This window comes from Anas acuta, chromosome 5, assembly GCF_963932015.1.
Source record: "Anas acuta chromosome 5, bAnaAcu1.1, whole genome shotgun sequence".
Taxonomy (NCBI): Eukaryota; Metazoa; Chordata; class Aves; order Anseriformes; family Anatidae; genus Anas; species Anas acuta.
This window is the reverse complement of record NC_088983.1, coordinates 38,971,423-38,985,867: the sequence shown is the minus strand read 5'-3', so window position 1 is coordinate 38,985,867 and position 14,445 is coordinate 38,971,423. Positions and strand designations below refer to the sequence as shown.

Here is a 14,445-nt window from a genome sequence, read left to right as displayed (position 1 = left end):
CCCTTACTTGAGACCATGCTGGCTGTCCTTGCTTCAAGATGTGGTTTACTGACCATTCTTCCATTTGGTCTTTTACAGCCATTTCCAAGACTTTCCCCAGAACCAATGCAAAACTGCAGAAATAAGTCTATAATTTCCTGATGTATCGTATCAGTAGTTCCTAAAAATGGTCTTATTTAGGCCACTTCCCACACTGTCAGAAGCTCGCTTCTGTTTGTATTTTGTTGTTTGTTTGTTTGTTTTTATTTGGTTAGATTTTGGCTTTGTTGTTTTTAGTTGCAGAAGCATGTCATTTCTTACTGGACTTTCTGCAGCACTAGGGATTTGCTATGTTCTGCTGATAAATCCTAAAAGCTTCTGGGCCTATGAAATGGCAAAGAGAAGACAAAGAAAAAAAAGTGATTTTTCACTCGGTGTAAGAAATGATGCCTAGCAGGACTTGACAGATTTCCAGATCTTACGATGAAACCTGATACTTCAGAAACTTTCATGTCCCACATTATAGAGTCTCAGTCAGTTTCTTGGTCTCCTGAAATCAGTGGGATTTCTGAATATTTTTTTTTTCAGTTGAAAATAAGGTTTTTAACAATAAAAGATTGTTCAGAACACAGGCAAAGATGTCTTCGACCCATTTCTCTTTTGCTCATTATAGAAAATCAGAAACCTTAGGTGCTTCCCACAACTCATACAGAAAATGCTTTGATTTACACTGCTTTTGGAATTGAATTTATAAGAAAAGCTAAAATATATTAAAATGAAAATTATATTCTAAAACCTAAAGTAATGGAAAAATCCCTGAAAATATAAGAAGCCATTTTTGTTTCAAGGTAGATGCGACTCACACTCCCCAAAACCTAGTCTTCTGCTGCTACAGGTCCACTGTCGGCAGTTCTTCAAACTCTCTGCTAAGGCCTGGCTGTTCTCCATGCAGTAGGGCAAACCTACAACATCTTCTCTTCAGACAACTTGATTCAAAAAGACATTTTTCTTTGTTGTTGCAAGCAATTTGTAAAGTATTGTGATCACTCAGAATAAATAAACTAGGAAGTTGTTTGAAGGTGACTGCATCTGGGTCATTACTGGCACCTCACATGAAGCTTAACTGTGCTAGGAAGCTAAGCGTTGCCAAAGCCTGTGCTTGGTCCTTGGCTCAGGATAGGCAATACTGGCAAACCACTAACAGGATCTGTGTCAAGGATTTGATCTGCTCCACCTAGAATTCTCCCCCAAGATTTCCAGGCTTGGTTTGCTTTACTAAATGAGTTTGGCCAGTTCCTATTTATCTGATTCAGCGCTTTCATTACTTGTAACTTCACTGACAGTTTTTTATTGTCTATTTCCCTCTTATTATCAATGGCATTAAGAATGACCACTTCTCATCTACTGATACCTATCAGTTTTCAACAGATGTTTTGACTTAAAGGAAAAAATATGGGTACACATTTTGGTGCCAAATATGGGAACACAAGCTCAGAATATTTAGTATTGTGGCCTCAAAAGGCCAATATTGCTTCACAGCTTTAATTCACACACACAAAAAAAATGCTATAAATACAGTTTTTCTTCTGTGGGAAAGGGGCTATGGAGCTAGCGGTGAGCTAATGCTCTCTGAGCAAATTTCTAGGTTAAGAAAACAGGACATGATAACCTGAATGGACAGATAAATTTGGCTGAACTTTGTGTTACAAGGGATCTTTTGATAGCAATTGATAGATTACTTTCACCAAGACTTGCCATTCCAGGGCTGACCCACTGTAGATAAGTTACCTTCTAACAAAATTAATGAGAGACTTGGGATTTGGCCTTTTAAGATATCTTTTTTTTTTTTTTTCTTAAGTCAATAACATTTCCAGCACTGTGCTATCAATAATTCTATGTTGCTAGTATGTTTTGTAATAGAAAAATAATTGTTAGGGCTTGATTTTAAAAAAAAAAAAAAAAAAAAAAAAAGAGAAAGAGAGAAAAAGAAACAGATGAGAAAAGTAGTTCAGAATTTGGCAAGGTAGAAAATCTTTTCCTAATTTTTGTGATGAATTGAATTAAAACTCACAGTTGCTCTGCATATTATTCACACAAGACCTTTTTTGGCCATTTGCTGTTGCCAAGTGCTAGAGATCCACATTTCATTTTTTAGCACTGGTCTGCCAAGTTATATAAAGGAAATGTTTGCCCTCAGTGTTGTTTTTCCAAAATTATTTGGAATGCTATGTTTCAGTCTCCTTTGGGCTTCTACAGAGGTTCTGTATTCTGTCCCTCTGTTCATCTTCCAATAATAGCAAATGTCTTATATCCAGAAATCATTTCTTCAGTTGATGCAGATAGATCCATCAATGCCTTGAGCCCCAAAATACTTCATACAATCTATGCTTGTCTCATCTGTCAAGGAAAAAAAACAAACTGTTAGGGATCTTCTGTCACATGTCTTTTACCTTCATCCTCTCTTGGTTTTCCTTCTCTGACCCACTTCGTCTGTGCCCCTCTCTGCCCCCCCAACTCTATTACTGAGACATAACCTGTATGTAAGTAACAAAAAGCAGTGTCAAAATTTAGAATAACAATGAACCTACTGGCTGTTACGAAAGAAGACTAGACTGGCAGATTTAAAAATAACCTCAGAGCTGTGTCTGTCAAGACAAAGTTGATAATATGCCATGGAGCCTTTCAGAAATAAGGTAAAGTGTTCCTGACATGCTGCAAAAGGTGAAGTGTGGTCATGAAATGTGGTCTGTCTTTATATGAAGAAGCAGACAGTGACTGGCCTGAAAACTCATCGTATTCAGTGGTGAAATGTTATATAAATTAATTATATAAATAGAGGGTTTAATATATCTTGTCCAAACTAGATCTTTGTCACTCCCACTTGGCTAAATTCTGAATGGCTGCATATGTATGCTGAGTGGGAGAGACTGCAAGAGTAAGTTGCAGAGGGCCATCACACATGGTGGTACAGGGGATATTACAAATTTTTATTCTCTGACAGAAAGGAATGATTCCACCAAATAAATATATATATTTTTTTAAAGTATTTTGTGCAGTGTCTTTAAGACTTGCGCTGGTAGATGTGTTTGTTTTTTCATAAGACCAACCATGTACTCCTACTGTGGCTTCATCTGGCAGCTGAAAAAAAGAGAATCAGAATTCCTGAGTTACACTTACTGACTGAGAAAAGAATTTGGCTATTGTGTTTAAAGGGCTTATTTCATAGTTTTTTTCAGTTAATGATCCCAGTTTCCAAAAGAAATCCATGTGGCTGTGGGACTTCAGCACATATGGGATCTGCATCTCTGCTGCCTATTCCCTCTTCGGTGGCAAAATAAACGGAAGTGTGACAGGAGGTTGACTTATATCATGCCACAACCTTCCCAGACTTAAAGTACAGTTATATCTGTGGTAACCTAACCATCATAACAATGTAAACAATGGTATGTGACTAACAGTGAAGCATTGTTGGGAACATTTGCACGAATTATATTATTAATGGTGGAATTTCAGGCACGTGTTTGGATTACCTATTCGTTTCAGTCCTTTCCTGTTGATTCTTTCTAGCAGTAATTTTTTCCAATTACAGGAATCCTTGTTTTTCTTTTTTTTTCTTTTTTTTTTTTTTTTCCTGGAGACACTAGGCCTTTAGTATAGGTAGGAAAAGAGTGTAAGATGGTTTACATAGCCGTATCCTCAAAGGGGCTGCTGCATAGTGTATCGTTCAAAGCTTAGCAGAGTGCATACCACAGCTAGAGGATGTAGAGCATCTCAAGGGTCTCTGTGGCCGTTTAACTCTTTGAAATAAAATGTTCCTTCCAGCATGAGAAGGAAAAAATACGCAGTTGCTTGCCAAAGCTGTGCAAACACATTCATCCAAATAACGCTGATCAATTATGTAAAAAATGAGACATTTTAGGAGCAAGATGCGGATGAAGGGAAAGAGGCCCAGTTTATTTATTCAGTGATCTTTTTTTTTTTTCCTTTTTTTTTTCTTAAAGGCACCCTATGCAAGGAAAGAGCAGCTGCTATACTTTGCTTATGTGAACAGAGGAGACTGGCTCTTTCTTTATTGTTTTGAGAAGTGAAAGGTGCAATGTTGAAAAACATTTTCAGGAGTTCACACTTTTTCCTTCTTTGGGGAAAAGGGAGAAATACAATTTTTTTTAGCTAGAAATGCTGGTCACATTAGTTATGGAGCAAGGTATCAATTTACTAATGCTATTAAAAACATGTGATATTTACCCTAAACATGAATGAAATTCCAGGTGGCAGTGGAAGCTCAGCAGTCATGGCAGTTTATAGAAAGACTATTCTACTCACAGCATATTATAGTCAGGACAGACTCAACTTGAATAAAGACAGGACAAAGGCAGCTTTCTCTGTGGTAGACATGAAATCCATCTTGCTGTGTGTAGCTGTCAACATTAAAACAATTCCATTAGCAGAAGTTGTGTGTGTGTGAAGTCCCATCTGCTAGAGGACTCTTTGTATGTTTTGGTGAGTCATTTTCCCCCTCCAGGTAGGAATGGCTTATCCTTCAAAACACAATGTAAGCTCACCAAATATCTGTCCTTTCTCAGAAATAAAAGATGTTCTTTGTGCTCTGGACTTGTCCAGAAAATAAATAAGACATTTATCAGAGGAGCTTTCAGAATGAAGCCTGATGTCAGGGAATAAGCTTTTAGTGTTTAACGGATGCTATCTTCAACACACTTGTCTAGAGGCAGTTCCATCCAAAGTATATGATTAATATATGTGGATAAAGTGGAGTTGCATATAAGATTGTGAACACAGATATAGCTGAGCCTGTGGACAGTGATTCTTCTTATTCCTGCACTTCAAAAGTTAGTATAAAAAAGCCCTTTGCCTTCCTGCAATTTCCATGGACCAAAATCTAGCAAATTTTTGAACATCTCTTACAGTACAGTTTTCTGAATTTTGGATTGTTATTCTCCCCTTGTCTTAATTAAAAATGGAGTTTGAAAACTTATTTTTAAACAAGGCTTTAAGCATTTAATGGTTTTGGGGACAGTGCAATGCACTCCAATGTTGTTTCTATCTGCTGTTTTCTGCTTTTTTTTTCTTCTTTCCTTTGAAAAGTGTTACAGAAGTAGTCGGTAATAAATGGAAATAAATTGGAATCATATGATGCAATGCATTGTCTAAGTGGAATGAAAGAATTTGAACCTCAAGATTGTCCTCCCTACTAAGTGATAGGAGATATGTTTACAATTACAGTTATACACAGTTTATGTTGGCTCCATCCTGTTTCATAGTGACCAGCATGTCACTAATTAGTAGTTTGTTTTTATTTAAATTTTATTTCTTGTATTTTCTATACTTCTAACGCTCCAAAATGTAAAGCAGCACTGAAAGTCTTGATTTTCAAGGAATCTCCATGAGGTGTTAGAATTATGCTAATGCAAATGAAATATATTTGATCAGATTACAATTAGTTTTAAGATGATCTATTTAACTGAATATGAGAAGATTTTCATTGCCCTAAAATGTCTCTTCATCATGGATGAGAACTTGTTAGGTAAACCAGGGTAGTAGTTGCTATATAACCTAGCCTTTAAGTCTTCTGGATATCAAAATTGGAAAATAAAATAAAATAAAAAATCACAGACAGCTTGGCTGGAAGGCAAAATTGTGAAATCTGAATCTGTAAATCAGCTACACTGGAGTCAACTGAATGATAAACACAGATATAAAAGAGACAGTCTTTTAAGTAAGATAGCAGTTGAATAATTCCTTATACATGTATACTAGTCCCAGAAAACAAACAAACAAACAAACATCTTTCTCTCCCTTATTTTTATAGACTGATTCTATGAATTGATAGATATGCATCATGTCTCTGTGTAGAAAAAATGACCATAGAAAGTGAAATGTATACTCAAATCCCATTCAAAGAAGAATTATATAACAGGCACGAAGTAGAAACTGAGTAGAATCTGAGTTCTCCATAGATCAAGAACAAAAGCATGTCTAGTACAAGGTTAAAAGTAATTTTAATTTAATACATTTTCAGGTGTATGAAGTAGTATGATTTAAAAACAGTAGGGGTTTCACAAGATCTTTTACAGGCATTCTGACACCTCAATTACTGTCTTGATTTGTGATGCATGGAATGGTAAAGTAGAGAGCAAAGAGAGCTTTAAGGAAAAGCCTTTGTGTTTGCCTGATGAGCAAAAGGTTATGAATTGACCAACTTTTAAATGTTACCTAAATGTGTTTGCCTGTACTCTCACCTAAACCCTTTAAAATGGTGAATACTTTCTTACTCAGTGTTCATATCATCACAGCTACCCACCTTTTCCTGGACTTAAAATCGCATTTCTAGTAGTTCCTGAACATTCATGATCTGAAACGTTCCTCTACCTCACAGAAAATACATGAGCATTTCTGAAATCAGGCACCTCATCCTCATGTTTCACAGGTTGTACTAGCGGAGATTAGAGTCTTCAAAGCACAAGGAATAGAAGAAACAGACAAAAATAGTGCAAATGTTTGCAGATCTAATCTGTTAATTTAAGATGTTTTTATCAAAAGTGCCTCAATATACATGAAAACAATCTACCCATAGGGAACCCCTTAGGAGAATCAGTCACTAAATTACTAGGAAAACTCAGTCTCTCAGATGGTAAAATTAATTTTCAGCCTTTTCTGACAAGTGGGTTCTTTTCCCAGTGGGGTGATGTTTTTCTAAACTGAAATTTCTCCTAGGATTCTTTTATTTAATTTTCTGCCACGTAAGTCTGTTCTCAAAGTACATATTCATGCAGTCTAAGCAGGACTGGCTCTTTAGACTGTTGATCCATCTGACTACCATAAAATGAAGCATTATTGTTCTTTAGACGTCTGAAAATACAGAGAAAGTGTCATGCTTATGGAAAATATAATATGAGAAATGATTTACTGCTTTATTTTATTTTATTTTTTTTTTTTAAATAGAGTTTAGTGCTTTTTATGAGCAGGTGTTTATAGCATGCTTCTGAATGGTTCTTAGCAACTTAATGACTTATAGCCATGGTAAAATTTCAGCTCTAAGGACAGTTTTCCATCTAAAAATTGACCAAAAATTGAGACATGCTATTATGAAAGAAAACATGCTATCTGAACCAATTAAGACAACATAGAGAGCTACCATCTGGATGCATCTTCTATGTCTGCATGGAGCACGTCATTGTCTAGGACTTTGTCTCAAAAGGAGGCAAATCATTTGAACTGTTACATGGGTATAATCTCCTGCAGGAACACTTTTATTAGAGAAGAACTGCTTGCTTACTTTAGCTTAGAACTCTTTCCATGTGATGAAAACAAACTTAAAAAAGCTTTGTGGTGTTGGAATCAGAACCTCCTTGTGTAAGATTGTAACTGCAATACTTCAGATTTACAACAAAATTGTACCAAAACAATTCACTTGTGAGGACAAGACTAAGTTCTGCAACCTCATATGCATCATCAGCAAAATGGAGTGATTGAAAAAGCTTGCTGTGCTCCACCAAATGAGTGGTTGGGAACGATGGATTTGGGAGAGAATAATCTGTGGCTAAGAAAGAAAATCACTGCCTTGTGGACAGGAGGAAAAAAGGTGTAAAATATGAGTGTTTTCAACAGAAGAAGGCCTATAATTATATTTAGCATGTACATGTAGAGAAATAAGAGAGAAATTAGAAGGTGCATTTAACAATGCATACTTTCTCAACACAAGTAAAGAGAAATAAATAATGTAAATTAATAAATAATGTAAAATAAATAGCAAGCAAAAATTTCAGTACTGAACATCCTGAATACAAAATCAAAAATATATATATTTCAAAACTCTGTCTCTCTACAGGTCTTCTGTCTCAAGATTGAGTCCTTTTCGTTCTGACAATATTCATTTTAGCTATCTGATTGCTTTTGCAAGGCACATTAAGTGCGAGATGTATAGATTGTACTTGTATAGATTTACAAACAAGTTCAAAAAACAAACTCCAGAAATATTCCTATTAAGAATACTTTGCACTACACTGATACCTGACATTTTCCAACAGTTGTGGGTGGGATGCCTTCTAGCATAGAGCCAGAACAAGCTGTATTCTGTCTCGGTGCCAGTGTCAGCATGGAGTCATGACTGATACTTTCCTGAGCCCCTCTAAGCTGTGGCCACAAGGACGGCTCCTTTGGAAACCTTCCAACTAGTACAAATCAAAGCAGCCTCCAGGATGTTAAAATTTGTACTGAAAAATTGGCCATGCACACATTTAGCATCAGATACCTGAAGCAGTGAGGTGACTTGATGTCTCCCCTTTTGTTCTTTTGAAATGTCTGGTGGGAGAACCCGCCTTCAGAATTCAGCAAACTTTGATATTACAGAAACATAAGAAAAAATATCTACATTTAGGGGTAAAATCATTTAGCTGTTTTTGAATATTTACACACAAGGTCCAGAAGGTTTTGTGTGATTTTTATTTTTATTTTTTTTTTAGAGTGCTTTAGCAGCCACTTATTTTTCCACATGTGACATAAATAATGATCCCATACTCAAATTGTGTCAGGCAGCAATAACTTGCACATGGCTGCATTCCCACAATTTATGAATGAAAGTATGTCTATTTTTTCTTTCCACAGTTTTGGGTAGGTTCTTAGAAGCTTACAGCTTTTGCATCTGGCAAATGCTAAGTCACTGAATATACCTGTGTGGCACAAAACATGAGTGATTTACTGGAGTCCTATGGCAGAAATGGAGCTCTGACATGCCCAACAGTTTCAGTCTGACCAACAGACTGGAGAGCACAGTGAAGTTATTAGCTCTTTCATGTCCCTACAGTGAAGAGCTGTGTATTCTTATGATATTATCTAACCATGAGATGAGATTTTGTTTGTGTCAATTTTAAATATCCAGTTTGTGGAGAAAATTTAAGAAGCATCTGGACTGTGCACTTAGTCACATGGTCTAAATTTTTGGGTTGACCTGTGTGGTGCCAGGAGTTGGGCTCGATGATCCTTGTGGGTCCCTTCCAACTCAGGATATTCTATGATTCTATCATTCTATGAAAATTCTTGAGAAAGGTGACAGATGGTAATATTGAATAAAAGCAACTTGAAGAGTATGCTTTAGAGCATGAAGCAATTGCATGCAATATCTTAATTTCATATTAAATGTTATTTTTGCTGTAACTGAGCAGCTAAGCCAACTTCCTCCTCTACTTCTTATGGCACTCAGCTGAATGCAACTGTATTCATTCTGAGTAGCTGTACCGTTTATAGCAGTTTACAGATGGGCAGTGCTCTTGTACAGACATAAGCCTTTTTACTTGGAAAAGGAAGCTGGATTTTATGTCTCCATTTGTAACATTTTTCCTTTACAGGTGGTGTCTTCTTGTCATGCTTTCCTCTTAAGAGGGTACCTTTGATCAGCCAAGGATTTCAGCAAACTGCAGCTGACCAGCACCACCACAGGTTTCTATTTAAGTGTCTAAATAACAGTGGCTCTGTCACACCAAAACTAACTGCTAGTTCGTTTTCTACTTGAGTTTCAAAATATTCAGTCATACAAAGAAACCAAAACGCCTTGTTTGCTTAAAAATACAGCCATATGATGTTTTCTCTTTAAGATGGCCTGAGATCCCAGAGGATTAGTCGTACACAGATTCTCTTGTCCAAAAAAAACAAATATGACTGGGCATTTGCAAAATCTAGTGTCCCACTGCGTTGTCTGATTTGCCACAACCAGCATCAAGTCTTCTGAGTTTATTTTAAATCAATTCAGTGTGATTAGTCTACACACTTACATGAAAACGTATTGCAAGGAGTTCTACTTTATTTCTAATCAGTTTTTTTTTGTTGTTGTTGTTGTTTCTTTTTTTTTTTTTTTTTTTTTTTTTGTTTCTATATCAAACCCATAAATTCTGAAGTATTTTTTAGTAGCCAAACTTTTGGATTTGTTTTGTATACTGAAGCAGCTGACTTGAAAATTTCCATGTGATGCTTATTTTGACATGTAGAGAATGTAAAGGAAATCTTATAAGCTTACTCTTACAAAAACAAATATCTTCAAAGTCCAAATATAAAGAAGCATAGAAAATCAATACTGCTGAACATCAAATTTCATTTTATTTATTCTCCTGTTAGAGCAGACAAATATTTATATTTAATTTCCACTTATGTAGAACAGTATTTTATTGTGTATATAGTTTAGTGTATGCTAACTTTAGCCTTCATTTACACATCTCTATATATTTTTCTAATACTATATTTTTAGTTTTACTTCTGAGCTTTCCTAAATCATTGCAAATGGCAGCAACTGTCATTTCTGGAAGCAATTCTAGAAGGATGAACCCTCTTGAAATTATGTCAGTTAATGAAATATTTTCATATTTAATTTTTACACATGCATATACTCTTACATAATATTTTGAATAGAAAAGTAGCAGTAAAATAGAGAGAAAAAAATACCATGGTAATGAAGAGTGAAAAGATGAAAATGGGAAGTGGATAGAAAAGTGCAAAAGAGAAAGGAAGATGAAAAAGAAAAGGAAAATAAGGAAAGAGTGAAATGAAAGAAGATGAGAAGAGGAAAGGGAGGAAGGAGAGGGGGAAGGGAGGGAGGGGAGAGAGAGGGAAGCAAAGAAGAAGGAAAAAACAAAGGCAGGAATAGAAGGAGAAAGGAAGGAAGGAAGGAAGGAAGGAAGGAAGGAAGGAAGGAAGGAAGGAAGGAAGGAAGGAAGGAAGGAAGGAAGGAAGGAAGGAAGGAAGGAAGGAAGGAAGGAAGGAAGGAAGGAAGGAAGGAAGGAAGGAAGGAAGGAAGGAAGGAAGGAAGGAAGGAAGGAAGGAAGGAAGGAAGATTTATAAACAAGTTTTTAGCAATGGTTGGAATCCCATATCTAGAATATTTCACCCAACTCATTTTTCCACAGGATGTATAATAATCATCACTAGCAGCATCACACACATCAAATTTGATTGATTAAAGTAGATAACAAATAATCTAGGTATATTTCCCACCTATTACTTCAATCGCTACAATTAGCATGCAAAGGGTAGCTATGCCCTGATATACTTCAAGTTCTTTTAAGCCTAACTTTCAAATCTCCAGGAGTAGACTCAATCTTCCAAGTTCCTGTTACGGGTCCCTTTTCACCTGACCCATCCTGGAACCTTCAAATAAGTTCTGAATCCCTGGAACCCTCAAAGAGGTTCCGAATCCCTGGCCGAATCCCTGGAAGTTTCAAATAAGTTCTGAATCCCTGGAACCCTCAAAGAGGTTCCAAATCCCTGGCTGAATCCCTGGAAGTTTCAAATAAGTTCCGAATCCCTGGAACCCTTAAAGAGGTTCCAAATCCCTGGCTGTGCATGTGTCTGCAGGTGTCTTGCAAGTGGTTAACCCACCCACAAATTCTTAGCTTCAGAACTAAGTTCCGTCTCAGTCACACCCCTGCACACAGCCACACAACCGAATCCTACCCAACCAAACAGTATCTTTGTTTGGGTCTTTGCACGCAGAATTACAGGTCACAAAGGAAGAGCTCTTGGTTCTTTACTTGCCTCTTATGTTTGAAATCTTGTTGGACGCTAGCACCGCTATTGGCAAGGGCCACTATGTGGGGTGCCTCCCTTTACTGGTTGCAGATCCAAAGTCCAAGAAGATCATGTCGGGGTCACCAATTTGTTATAAATGAAGTCTCAACTCAATCTGAATTTAGTAATATTTATAAAAGAAATATTTTTAAAAGGTATAAAAGGCAAGTAAACGGCGGGTGTGCGGGGAGTCTACACTCCACCAACATGTACACAGGAACATCAAACATTCTGAATATGCAGAACATTGCTTTACATACTAAACCCAAGAACATCTACATATATGTACAATCAGAAAAGGTAACAAACAATCCTTTAAGTTCTATGACTTAACAGTCTCCATTTTCCATTCCTTTTCTTGATTACAAACAAGTCCCCATTTTCCATTCCTTTTGAACAATATGTCTTGCTTTAGGTTGTCAAGCAACTCGGCCTTCAGGCCTTATGTATCCCGTTCTTCCCGGATCAAAGAAAAGCATATCCATCTCCTTTTCAAGGCCAATAGGACCTGGGTCAAAAGGCACGTCCGGGTCAGCAGAGGGCGTAACAGCTGTGGTGGTTTTACCGTGCTGGGCAGCTAAACCCTACAACCGCTCAGACCCAGTACAACAGCAAAGGCCTGCGATGGCTGTAGCAGCAGAGGGGCCGATGGTGTAGCAGTCAGATCAGTAAAGGAGCCCGCAGTTCCCTCACTGTCTGGCAAACCACACGTTTCTGACTGTGGCCCCACAGGGCTCTTTAAGGCCTCAGAGATTGCTCGCCAGGTGCCGAGCAATCCCACTGCAACCTTGTCGTTTTTAGTTGCAGAGTCCCACACCTTGACCTCAATTTGGTCCCATATTTCAGGATCATTAACTGTCTGATTATTAAGAAAGAGAATAAGCTGTAAGGTTAACAGGACAGTCTTTGTTTCTAAGGACGTGTGGGGCCACAGTAAACCACTCATGCAGCATAGTAGAGGCCTATACAAGCTGCTTCACTGCTGGTTCCCAATAATAACTATATTAAATGGTGGCAATGCACTTTGTCTCTTTTCATTATTATTTTACATCACTCTAATGTAGGCAAAAGTTGTGATGGCAGCCTCATTTAGATCCTGATCAAGAAGCCTACTAATATGCATGAATTTGAACATGTATTTAAGTGCTTTGCTGGATGAAGCTATCAGTTTACATCTCTTCAAACAGGAAATTTAATAAACATGAGGAGAGGGAATATTTTGTATGGAAACACATGGAAGTAATTTCTGGTTTATATTAATGGATCTGGTTTTAATGTATGGAAATATGTAATGGTATAATTGTTGGAAACCCAGATAGTGAAGATAGGTCTTTGAGCCAGGCCTGTACCAAAGACGTTCTAACTCTTCTTATTGAAATATTGTTCTTTTAGTATAGGTGTGATGTTTGATTATTTTTTTTATTGTAAAAATCCCATTTTTTTAATAATAAAAATTAAGAGAAAGCTTTAATGCTTCTTTATATATATATTTTTTTATAAAAGTTTAGTGATAAAAAAGAACAACAACACGGCAACAACTGCTGAAAATAGATCTTTTCTACTCTGTAGACTTTTTGTTTAAATGCTCCAGCACTGCAGCATATGGCCACAAGTGGGACAGGGTGCTGCCACAGTGGATCTGTCCTCTGAGGCAGGTACGGGTTCCTCTGGAGCTGAGGAAAACAAAAAAATGAAAGCTAGTTCAAGGGGAAGAGATTTGTACATACCAGCTTAATACATTGCTGTAATAATGCCTTGGAAACTCTGCTGTATGCAGTCTTTCCCACATGGAAGACCTATTTGTTTGGTGTTTGTTTATACAAATTGCCAGATACTGCTACTTTTTTTTTTTTCTTTTTACAAATTTTAAGTGCACATGATAAGTAGCCTAATTAATGTTATGTGGTGTAGTAGGTCCAGTTCTCCTATTTGTCACTGCATTCCCATTGTCCCATAGAAATTGCTTGAAATGTATATTTTTTCAAATGCTGAAATTTTTAAACTGAATTGCACTTGTTTTCCTTTGGCCTAGTCAACAAAACAAGTGCTTCAACAAAACAAGTGCTTGTTGATATCTTTGCTGAGCTGGCAAGCTGGCAGTCTTATACAGTACAAAGAAAAAAACACCACCACTTGTAATAACAGATTTAGCATGATCACTCTTATTTTAAAGTGAAAAGGAGGAACCATACTGCTTAAAAGAACCATCCATGTAATTATCATTCCAGCTGTAAATAAATATGTCCCACCAGTGGTTAGGCAAGGATGTCTCCATGTACATGTCTTCAAATCAAAATAGATGGTAATGATGCTGAGCATTCCTCCTGTTGGCTGTCACCTCTGCAGAGAACCAGCTAGGCAGCAGGCAGCAGTTGTCCTTAAATTGCAACAATGATCTGTGCACTTGACATCATGGAGCTATGTAGATATTCTCTTAATGACTCCCAGCATTGTTGCTGTGATTACAGGTCAGGAAGGCAAGCCAACACATTAAAGAGGCAGAATTGAAGTGATAAGCGCTTTGGATTTATTTCTTTATTTTGAAAGCGTGTTGAAAATCTGTTATGAGTTTTTATGATAGGAAACTGTCTTGCATTCCTCAGTCAAGTGGTGTCCAGGTCACTGCTTGTCATTTCATTGGGACTGTGAGATGTCAGGAAAGATTTTTATCAATACTGTGCTTCCAGTAAATGTCACATTGTGATTCCAAAGGGAATGTACATAAGATTTCTTGCAAACAAGTATTTGTTTCATTTAAAATGCAGACTGAATCAAAATATATGAATCCAAAATTTAATTTAATTTAATTTATTTTTTATTTTATTTTTCTGAAAGCACTTCAAGCCCCCATTCAGATTCATATATAATGAATGAACCAGATCTCTAGAACATACC

General features: G+C 36.8%; 1 long non-coding RNA gene across 1 annotated transcript; it reads right to left on the bottom strand.

Moving 5' to 3' along the window:
- Positions 1-1,938: 1,938 nt before the first annotated feature.
- LOC137857587 (uncharacterized) lies at positions 1,939-4,420 on the bottom strand. The gene is made up of 2 exons (XR_011097173.1): positions 4,303-4,420; positions 1,939-2,376 (listed from the first exon to the last, which is right to left on the bottom strand). It is a non-coding gene; the product is annotated as an uncharacterized lncRNA (long non-coding RNA).
- Positions 4,421-14,445: the final 10,025 nt, after the last annotated feature.